Genomic DNA, 10,717 nt, shown 5'->3' with positions numbered 1-10,717 from the left:
TTTGTTACTTACAATTACAAAACAACACAACATCGTGCTAATGTGGTCCATTTATTCACAAAAGTAATTTTTTTATGGTAATTACAAAGATATTACCATATAAGTAATTGGTGACTTACCTATCATTAGAAAGGCCTATTAGTGAATCGACTGTATACATTAAAGTTAATTTCTGAAAAAATTAATCAACGATTTATAATAAGTGCCTGAAGACATATTATAATGAAGGTTTTACAGATGAAGTAGAAAGTAATCAAATATAAAAACTCAATAAATATATGGAAAATATGCTAATAAATCATGATGATTAATCATTTTTTATTAGGGGAACAATAATAAGGAACAACGTGATGAACTTATTAAAACATCTGTCACATGATAATATAGACTGCTGATTCAAGGGTTTTGAAATTCTAGTACGAACTTCGATCTTTCTAAAGCGAGAGAATCGTCTCAATTGCAGCTGTCATTCGCCATAATGAAAAATTGCAGCCTGGAATTACTCTAAGGTCGAAAAAGAAATTTGACGAATGATCTGTTTCTCCTTAATTAAATACGTGTGACAATCATCAGTCATCGCCATCGATTTGTATAATATTATCATTATTTCCTTTACTTTATCGGAGAATTGTTCTTATCGATACATTTATATCGGTGTGTATTCATTCATTCATTCGATAATCCCTAATCACATTAAAGAAATAGAAAGATATTAACTTTCCTTTCTACAATTTTTATTATAAATATATATTTTTTTTAAATTTTGTAAGATTAATGCTTTTTTAAGAGTTCGATAGTTATTTAATTTACTGATGATAAGAGTAATAATAAATTGAATTCTCATGTTTGTTTGATTATTCTTAAGAATTTTTTTATCAAAATAATCTTAGTTAAGGTTTTGAAAATGCATGTTATAAGGTTTTGTTTAATTAAATATTATTACATACTTAAATTTTTCAAAACTAACAATATTTTTTTTTAATTATTTGATCCGATTTAGATTAATATTTTTTTTGTTATTTGAAAAATGGTTTTATGAATACACCATCTTGATTCTTAAAATTTTAGTTATAACCAATTTTTGAGATTCTTAAAAGTTTCTTTATTTTACTTTTAATTTATACAATGCCATATCACAGTAATAATTTTGTTTACTTAGAGTATTGAATGAAATCTATAATTGTTATTCAACTTATTTTAAGAACTCAATTAATTATCTATAACTTTTATAGGTAGGTTACATAGGGAGGAAAAAATATCAAGTTATATAGGGTGAGAAAAAATATAACAACTAAAAATTATTGTAATAGCTTGGCACTATATTCATCTGCAAAAATAGATATTTGAAATACATAATCAAAGTGCAGCTTCCAGTATAACTTTAATTCATCTTTTAATTGGAAAAGTTTTTAAGGTATTTCTTTGGACAGTATTTTGTAATATACAACCCTGCAAGATGATTTTGCATCAATGTGTTTAATATCAATCTGATAAATTAAAGGATCAGCACAGGGTTTGGTTGTATATATATATATATATATATATATATATATATATATATATATATATATATATATATATATATATATATATATATATATAATAAATAAATAAATACAAGAAAACACTAAGAAAGTTTTGCGGATATAATTGTGTGGGCTGAAGAAAAGATTATATCTTTTCTTTTTCCGGTTTTTTAATTAACATTTCATTTTTTTTTTTTTTTTTTTTTAAATAAAAATTTTTTTGTTATTTTTTTTTTTACTTATTATTTCCCACCCCCCTTTTTTCTTTAATATGTCTATAATTTTTCTTTGTTTTATTCTTCATTTTGAACTTCGAATCTTCTTTTACAAGTTCGATACACTTCTCCAAAGTTTCGGAGATTTTGGTATTTCTATAATATGCTTACTGTCAGAATGAGTGATTTATATCCTTTTCAAGCAAGTGTAGCAGCATTGAGGGAGAATATATTTTCTAAGAATTTTAATTAATGACTTCAAAATCATCTGAAGTTTGAAAGTTTATCTTCAGTAATGCAATTCTGGCAATTCGTTCTTTCCTCTGCAAATACCTGCCAACTAGCAATACTTGTTAGATATTTCAAATGTAATCACCATGAGGCATTGTCCAGAAGGCTTTAAAAATCAGGATAATATTCCTTTGTCCCATCTCAGATGGTTGGCTGTTGTCAATCGTGTTCTTAGTTTGTATATGAGAATGATTTTAAAAGCAAGACAAACCACCTCTAAGAAAAAGTTCCTTAAAAATTTTGCTCCACCGACAATAAACATTCAACATTCGAATTACTTTGAAATCATAATTGAAATTTTTCACCTTCAACAATGCGGTAAGACTTAAATGAAAAAGATATTAAATTACTCTTCAATTCTGGCGTGCATTAGAGGAGGATTACCACATGTTCCCCTATCACTCTCTGGCTGTAGAAAACTATGTCGGATAGAGTAAAGTATATGGATTTGAAGCTAGATAGGAATATTCAAGCAACAAGAAAGTCTGGAATAGTAATGCCTCCGAAAACTTGGACATCATATTATAATGGAACAGAGACTCCGTTAATAATGTTTGTTTGTAGTTGTAAATATAATGTAAATACAACACCAAATTAATTGAATGGTTGCTTAGGTAGTTGTTTATGAGAAGTGTTGGATCACAATGGAAATTACGAAAATTTGGTAAACTTAAGTTTTTTTTTCTTTCTAAAACGTTGATCGAGCGTAAGAAAAATATTCAGCAGAATTTAATTTATTTCGGATATAATAGCCATCAAAAAATCATAATAAACTAAAACACGTGTATTTCAAAAATTTCAGCTAACTTAAAAATAAATTTAAAAAATAAATAATTTATTTGCCGACATTTTCCATAATTTTAAGTAAGATGCAATAACGAAAGATATTCAACAATAAGCCGTTTTTGTTCTTATTACAAATTAGTAACTTTTCCGGTTTCTTCTGTTCCGAAACTTTAAAGAAAAGTCATTCGGTTTTCTTCATTTTGGGTGTCGAGCAAAACTTTTCACTTTGCCATTTAAGAAAATAAGAGTAACCAAGAACTCCTTTTGACAAACCTGAAGAATGCAGCAGTGTCTTTCATTCCTTGTGCATGTAACTTTCAATTTTCTGATGTTACTGCACGTTAATCAGCAATTTTCTGTCCTAGAAAACACTTTTCTCTTCTACTTCTAAGTTGCATCTAAAGTAATGACATCATCTAATGACCTAAACTAATGATCAAGACCTCAATAATTCCATACCTCCAGAATAAACATAGACATCATCATATTTCAGAGTTGCAGATAAAATAATTAATCTACTGGTATCTGTAGAAAAAAATTTGCTTGCATTTTGGAGTGTCGAAAAATTCACGTTGTTTCGTTTATTTTTTCTTTTAAAACTCTTTTTTTATCCCTAATTAATTATGTTGAGTTGCAATAATTTGTACTTATGGCATCAGTATAAATAGGCGTGAGTGCATTTTTTGTGTAACGTATAAAATATGCTGATTATATTATTAAAGTTAACGCGGATTGCGTGGTTATTTGTGGTAGTCAAATAAAATAGCTATATTTATTATGGTATGGGATAAAAATTTTGCGGCTAAATCTTCACCGAGCAAAACTTCGTTTATCCATAACTTCATGTGAATAAAACTTCGCCGATCCATAATTTCGCAGGTACAAAACTTCCCCGATCCATAACTTTGCCGATACAAAACTTCCCCGATCCATAACTTTGCCGATACAGAACTTCACCAATGTTGAACAATGCGAGCAGGGCTGAAGATAGGGGGGTGAGATTTTTGAGGGGGTGAGGTGAGGTTTCTTTCTGTGATTTCTTGAAACGGATTAAACACTCTAATAAACAAGTCCATTTTTAATAGTAAATTATTTTGCTTCATATGAATCATAGGTTTCTAACTTTTTTAACTCGCAGCCCGCTTTGCAAGTTACAAGTTTTTTCAATTCCCTCAGTATAATTTTTTTTTAACAAATGTGAAATTAAAATTAAAAAAAACATGAAAAAATTATTAATTTAATGTTTTTAGTTTTATTGAAACTAATTTAATTATGAATTAAGAACTTCAAAACATTTATTTCTCTTCTAAATTTTCATTAAGCGTTTTCATTCTATTTTTTAAATCAGAATATAATAGAATTTTTAAAAAAAATATTCAATTTAATATTTTTGCTTTTATCAAAATTAAGTTAGTTGTAAATCAGAATTCATTAAAATTGTATAATATATGAAGTATTTTCTATTAAAATTTTAGAAGTTGTCTGCGCAAAGATTTCGTCAATCAAAAATGTATACACGCAAAGTTATGTCCGGTGAAGTTTCGGCCACGAAGAACTGATAAATTGTCATGAAATCCATGCATTGGCTATTAATTAATTGAATTTAATGCCAAGACACTTTTTTTAAGCATTCAAAAGTATTGATGGTAAGGAAAGTAGGAGAAATAATAGCGAATTCAAATAAAATCTAACATTGGCAACTATATAACGGTTTTCAAATTCTATGGTAATGTGTTTGGAATAAAAATATTGCAGATTGTACTTTTATTTATTGAAATAATTAAATAAGAAAATCTTTTAATTTTTAAGTGTTAAGAAATATGTCACATTTCAGCATGACATATACCTAGTTGTTTAAGAACTATAAAGTGGACGAGAAAACATTTATGAAAGGAATAAATTTCAGCTGCATACATTATGTATAAACACTAGTTGATTCACTAAACTTGACTCTTTTAAGATTTTAATATTAATTAATAGCATCAAATTTATAGCAATAAACTTATAATTGCCTTATTATTCTGACAAATTTTAAATATTCCAAAATCTTAAAGCATGAATTTATCGAGGCTGATCCTTTTAAATGATCACGTCATTTATGCATGATTAAGTGCAATTTAATATTTATTAATTATGAGCTTTATAGGATCGCTGCTTAAAAGTTAAGCTTAAATTTCATAAAAGATTATAACAAGCCCAATCATTAATATTTATTAGTTAAGTCTTGATGCTGTGTTCATTTATAATATGCAAATTAATTGCTCTTAAACAGAAGTTAACAAATATATTAAAATGATCTCGAAAATGAGAAAATCATGTATTCACTCCAAAATAATACCCTTTTATATTAAAATATTATTTCGTTTAAAAAACAAAGTGTTTATAACAATAATTGTACTTTGCAAAGGGTATCTAACATTAGAAATAGTCTCTGATTTTTTTAATATGAGAACTATTGTCTTAAGTTGTTCTATTTACAAATTTATACTACCCATAATTTTATTTCCCCCTTAACACTGTATATAAATTTATGATTTATTTAAAAGCTTATTGATTTAGACGAAAACTCAGTTTCAAATAATTATTTATTAATAACACATAGCAGGATTTAATTTCACAAAACCATGAATACTAATATATAGAATAATTAAAGAACTTTACATTAAAATAACTATTTCATAATATTAAATAAAAATAACCTTAGTTCTATTTATTCCATATTTTTCAAAAATTCCAAACAGTTTAGTGCTGAATCATTTAAATATACTTCGTTTTAGCACTAGATTGCCTACGGAAGTCATTTTGACTGCTTTTAATTTCAATTAGAAAGACAATGATGTATATAATGACACAATTTCTTAGAATTTTGTACAACATATAACTCTTTTATTGTTAATATTTACTAATAACTTGTTATATAACTGTAAATAATATACAAAGCATTAGAAATTAATTTTAAACAAATTTCTTTACACATTATTTATTCTTTTACTATCCAGTCATTTTGACTGATTTTGGACAATATAGGTATATACTAAGTTTCCGTCCTTCTAGTGTTAAAACGTGATAAAAACTATGATCCGCCACTCAAATTTCGGTCCTGATCAGACATAGTGTAGAGTGAAAACAACTATTATGTGATATAATTATGTGTTTTGTTTATTCTACATATAATCTATCCCATGTAAAGAATAAATAGTGGGGACATATGGAATAATGTCAAAAAAGGCAGACTTCGAACTTTTACAAAGCCGCTTTGGTTTTTGCGGAAAAATCTTGTGCTTACCAGACTTCAGATTTTGATCGTATCATCTTTATTCAGTGCTATAAAGGAAGATAACAAGCGTGAGAATAACTGATTAATTAGTTTTCACACTGTTGAAATTTTCATTCTAAAATTATGGTAAAATAACTGGCAGCTGTCTGTCCATCCGATTAACCGTAAAGTTTACGGTGAGGAAAAATTTTTCCTACATGGTTTTGAAACCATTTATAAAAAGTATGGTTATAAAACCATGAATACAAAACTATACGGTTTTTTAGCCATTTACAGCTAGTATTTTTCAAAAATGTAAAAAAATAATTAATTATTCAACTGGATATAAGAGTTCGGCTTTTCGTAAGGTAATGCGCACTGTGGAGTGCCGGACACTGGAAATTCTTCATGTGTTGAAGGGAATGAAGGAAATATTGTGGTGTCAACGATAGGACTCGAACTTCAGGGCTGTCGGTCATGAGATTGACAGATAAGCCCTCTCGGTTGTAATAGTTACCTAGTTGTCACGAACTAAGTGGTTTCTTTAGGTGAAAGCAATTAATAAACAATGTATCTCAAACTTAACAGTTTGATTACCATTTTATTTTTGGTTATTTAACTGTTTTGATTAAATATGGTGAAATAACCATTCCACGAATTGTTATTTAACCATTTTTTTCTGAGAAATTTCTAACAGTGTATGAAAGTATTCAAAGTAAAAGTAAATTTGAACTAAGCTGAATGTGGCAAGAACAGAACATTATTGCATAACTGAATACAAACAACAATAATTACAAATAAGAAGGTATATTTGTATCATTAAATTGTTCACTATTTATCATTTTAAATTTGTTTTTTTCACTTTAGACGAAGTGCTGCACTGATGTCAGGAATCATAAATCTTCATCAACAGTAAACTAACATATTGAAGCTCATAGTGTTTTATTGTATGCATCTAGGAAAATCTAATATTGTTGTACGCACTTCACAAAAATGTCCGTTTGTCGTCACCGTTTATCGTAAACTATGTTGGCCATAAAAAAATATTAAAGAAAAATAAAAAATAATAATTAGCAGATAAACCACATGAACGAGACTTTTTGTCTGTAAAACAATTCTACTGCTCGTAATTCAGTTTTGGTAGCATTCTTCCTTAAACGACTTTACATTAACTTTACATTATATTGTGTGAACTGTTTAATCAGTTTAAATACGTAATGTGGTACGCATTTTTTTTACCTTCAATTTATAATCCTGTAGGGTTGCTCTTCTATAACTACAGTATATTTGTCGCTAACAAGCTTGTCCATTTTTCATTTCGGCAGATCTTATACACAGTGGCTACTAAATACTGTAGCACTCCAAAAATAAGGAATTTATTTTAATCGTTTTGTAAAACAATTGCTCTCTCCCTGCTCATGTGAGTAGTACCTGTGAGTCTATAATTGAAAAGTAATAAAATCTAAAGAAAGTAAAATAAAAATAAAGAGAAAGGTATGAAGAAAAACTCTAAACGTTTGATGATTAAAAAGCTTTTCGATCGCAGATTTTCTACAGATAGAATCCATAAGCAATTAAAATCTTTTTGATTGAATAAATTTATCCATAGAACTATAAATCGATTCTTGGATACTAATAGCTGTAAATCTGCAGCTTGGATACTAATAGCACTTACCGACTTCGGCCGGGTTGTCCTTATTTATACATAGAACTATGAATCAATTCTTGAATGCTAATAGCAGTAAATCTGTAGCTTGGATACTAATAGCACTTACCGACTTCGGTCGGGTTGTCCTTATTTATACATAGAACTATGAATCAATTCTTGAATGCTAATAGCAGTAAATCTGTAGCTTGGATACTAATAGCACTTACCGACTTAGGTCGGGTTGTCCTTATTTATACATAGAACTATAAATAGATTCTTGGATACTAATCGCTGTAAATCTGTAGCTTGGATACTAATAGCTGTTGCCGACTTAGGTCGGGTTGTCCTCGCTCAGTTCGTGCAAAAGACCGCATTAAAAGAATACGTGTAAAGATATGAAAAAATTTACACTGATTTGCTAATGAAGTAGCAACAGAATAGAATGAAAGTCGGAGAACTATGCAAGTTATATTAAATTAAGACTTGTGTCTTAGCCCTTATTTCAAAAGAGAAGTTCAAGGCTTGATAACTGCACACAAATTAAAAAATTTTGTATATATGTAAAAAATTGCTAAACCGGGACAGTAGCAAAAATGTTGTCATAATAATCATTCCTGGTGAGACAATATTTTCCCCAGAGCAAATGTTATAATGCTAAGAAAATGTTGTATATTCAGTAACCTTCGATGACATAAATGAAAGCTTTCGACAAAACTTTCAGGACAAGAATTCTGTAATGGTTTGGGCTGCAGTGTGAAATAGCTAAAAATTTCCTCTGAAGTTCATTGATAAACTGGTAAAAATCAATGCACTGAGCCAAAAAAATCACAGGTCCGAATGTTATGGTCTCTATGTCAATTGCCCAAAGTTTATCAAGTAAAAAGATTGACCCGCTTCTTCACCGGATCTAAATTCTTTGGACTATTGCGTTTGGGGGATACTAGAGTCTAAAATTAATGTTAAATAGCACAGAAGTTTGGACTCTCTCAGAGATGTTTTATAGTGTGAATGGGACAAATTACAGCCTAAATTGATCCGTGCCACAGTCAGACAATGGTGTAAGAGATTATCATTAGCCATCAATAAAAATGATATTCGATTCGAATAAAAGTATTTAAAATAAATTTGCATTTATGTAGTTCATAATATTTGTGTATTTATCATTTTCTATCTATTATCTGTATTATAAAATGATTCGATATTTGCAACAGTATTTTGTAGCCACCCTGCACTTTAGAAAATTAAGATTAGTCCATTGATATTCCCTTAAATACTTACCTTAGAATATGAAAAAATAATTTGTGACCTATTAATAAGTTTCAAAATTATAGCAAATGAAATAAGAGCTTACTTACTTTTATTTAAATTCTTTAGCTATGAGCTGTCAATAGAATTCAAATATAACGAAATTAATATGAATTTACCTCAAATAAATATTTAATATACTGATAGAATAAAAACGAATATAGTTAAACTACGTTATTAATATTATAACAAATCACGTATCTAAGCAAAGTATTGCGTATTTGATTAAATAACGCGAAATATCAACTACAGGTTTCATTCATATCTGATAAATATAATTGACTGTCTAATAATTTAATTATGCTTTTGTTTATGAAAATTTTAGTACAAGATGTTTTTGAAAATGATGGATGGAGAATTCCATATTTTATTACATTCTTGTATTATTTCTTTCATGTAATCATCAAGTTTTTAAATCGATAAGTGCAAAAGATGGATTGATTAAATTAAGTCAACAACGCAATAAAAACATTAATCTTAATTATTCGTCGGAGTCATAAAAATATATAATGTTATGAAAACAGAAAAGAAATACTTCGGTATTACACACAACACTTTCATCTAAAATCAAAATTGGCTAGAGTGATTTTCGAATATAAAAATAGAAAATTTAAATTCTCTTCAAAATTTTATATGCGGAATTTCATAAAAAATCATCTTAATATAGAATTTCAGAGTTTTTAAAATAAAATAAATCCTGTCAAATAGATAAAACTCATTAAAACCATTTCATCTATGGAATGAAACTGAAAAATTACTTTAATATCTTGTAATATATAAAATATATAATAATATATTTTACCGGTAATATATTTTCTATTGTAATATATTTTACCGGCTTATTTTTGATGATTTTAATTTTCTTTACTGTATCTATTCTTAATAAAATTTTGAGGTTGTAACATTTTTTGATTACCATTTCATTTTGGAAATTTATCTTTTATATCTTTGGAAATTTATATATATGCCGAAACCCTAGAAAAATAGCAATTTTAGATTTAAATACGGATTGAACATTATTTTAACAGGACATATAAGATATAAATTGAAACGCAAAGATTAATTTCATTTGCCGCCGAAATTTCAATAATTTTATATACTGTAACTTATTTTACAATATTTTTCTTTAAGTATATAAATGTATACTTAATAAAATACACGTAAACATTCAGTATATTTGTAATCTTAAAATTGTTTGCAGTTTGCCCTTTACAATGCTAAGAATGTCGTTTCAATTGCTATAACGTCCATAAAAACTTCACTTTCAATTTGTTATTGAATGTATTTTATTTTAGTTTCAAAACAATAACGATATATTATGAGTAAAATTTTAACATTAAGTTTTTTTTAATATTGTAATAAATATATTTATCTAGATTCACGTCCTTTTAATTTAATATCGCACTTTAAATATGCTATTTTTCTGTTTTAAAGAGAATTTAAAATATCACTCATAAAATAAATATTTATTTTTTAATATATGGGGTTACTAATAGTATCTAAACTTTTGGTTTCTGATATCTGAGTATCTCAAACCTTTTTAAATACAAGCAAAATTCCGTGCAGTTTGATTCCGGATGTATGATAAAGTCATTTCTATGAAGTAATGACACTTAAAAAACTATGAAGTGATAACACTTCAAATATATTCTTAACACCAGATCCTCTAAATCTGTTCTTACTAAGTTTA

Source organism: Parasteatoda tepidariorum, chromosome 12, assembly GCF_982258835.1.
Source record: "Parasteatoda tepidariorum strain Cologne lab strain chromosome 12, Ptep-v5.0, whole genome shotgun sequence".
NCBI classification, from domain to species: Eukaryota; Metazoa; Arthropoda; class Arachnida; order Araneae; family Theridiidae; genus Parasteatoda; species Parasteatoda tepidariorum.
Note: the sequence above shows the minus strand (reverse complement) of the source record.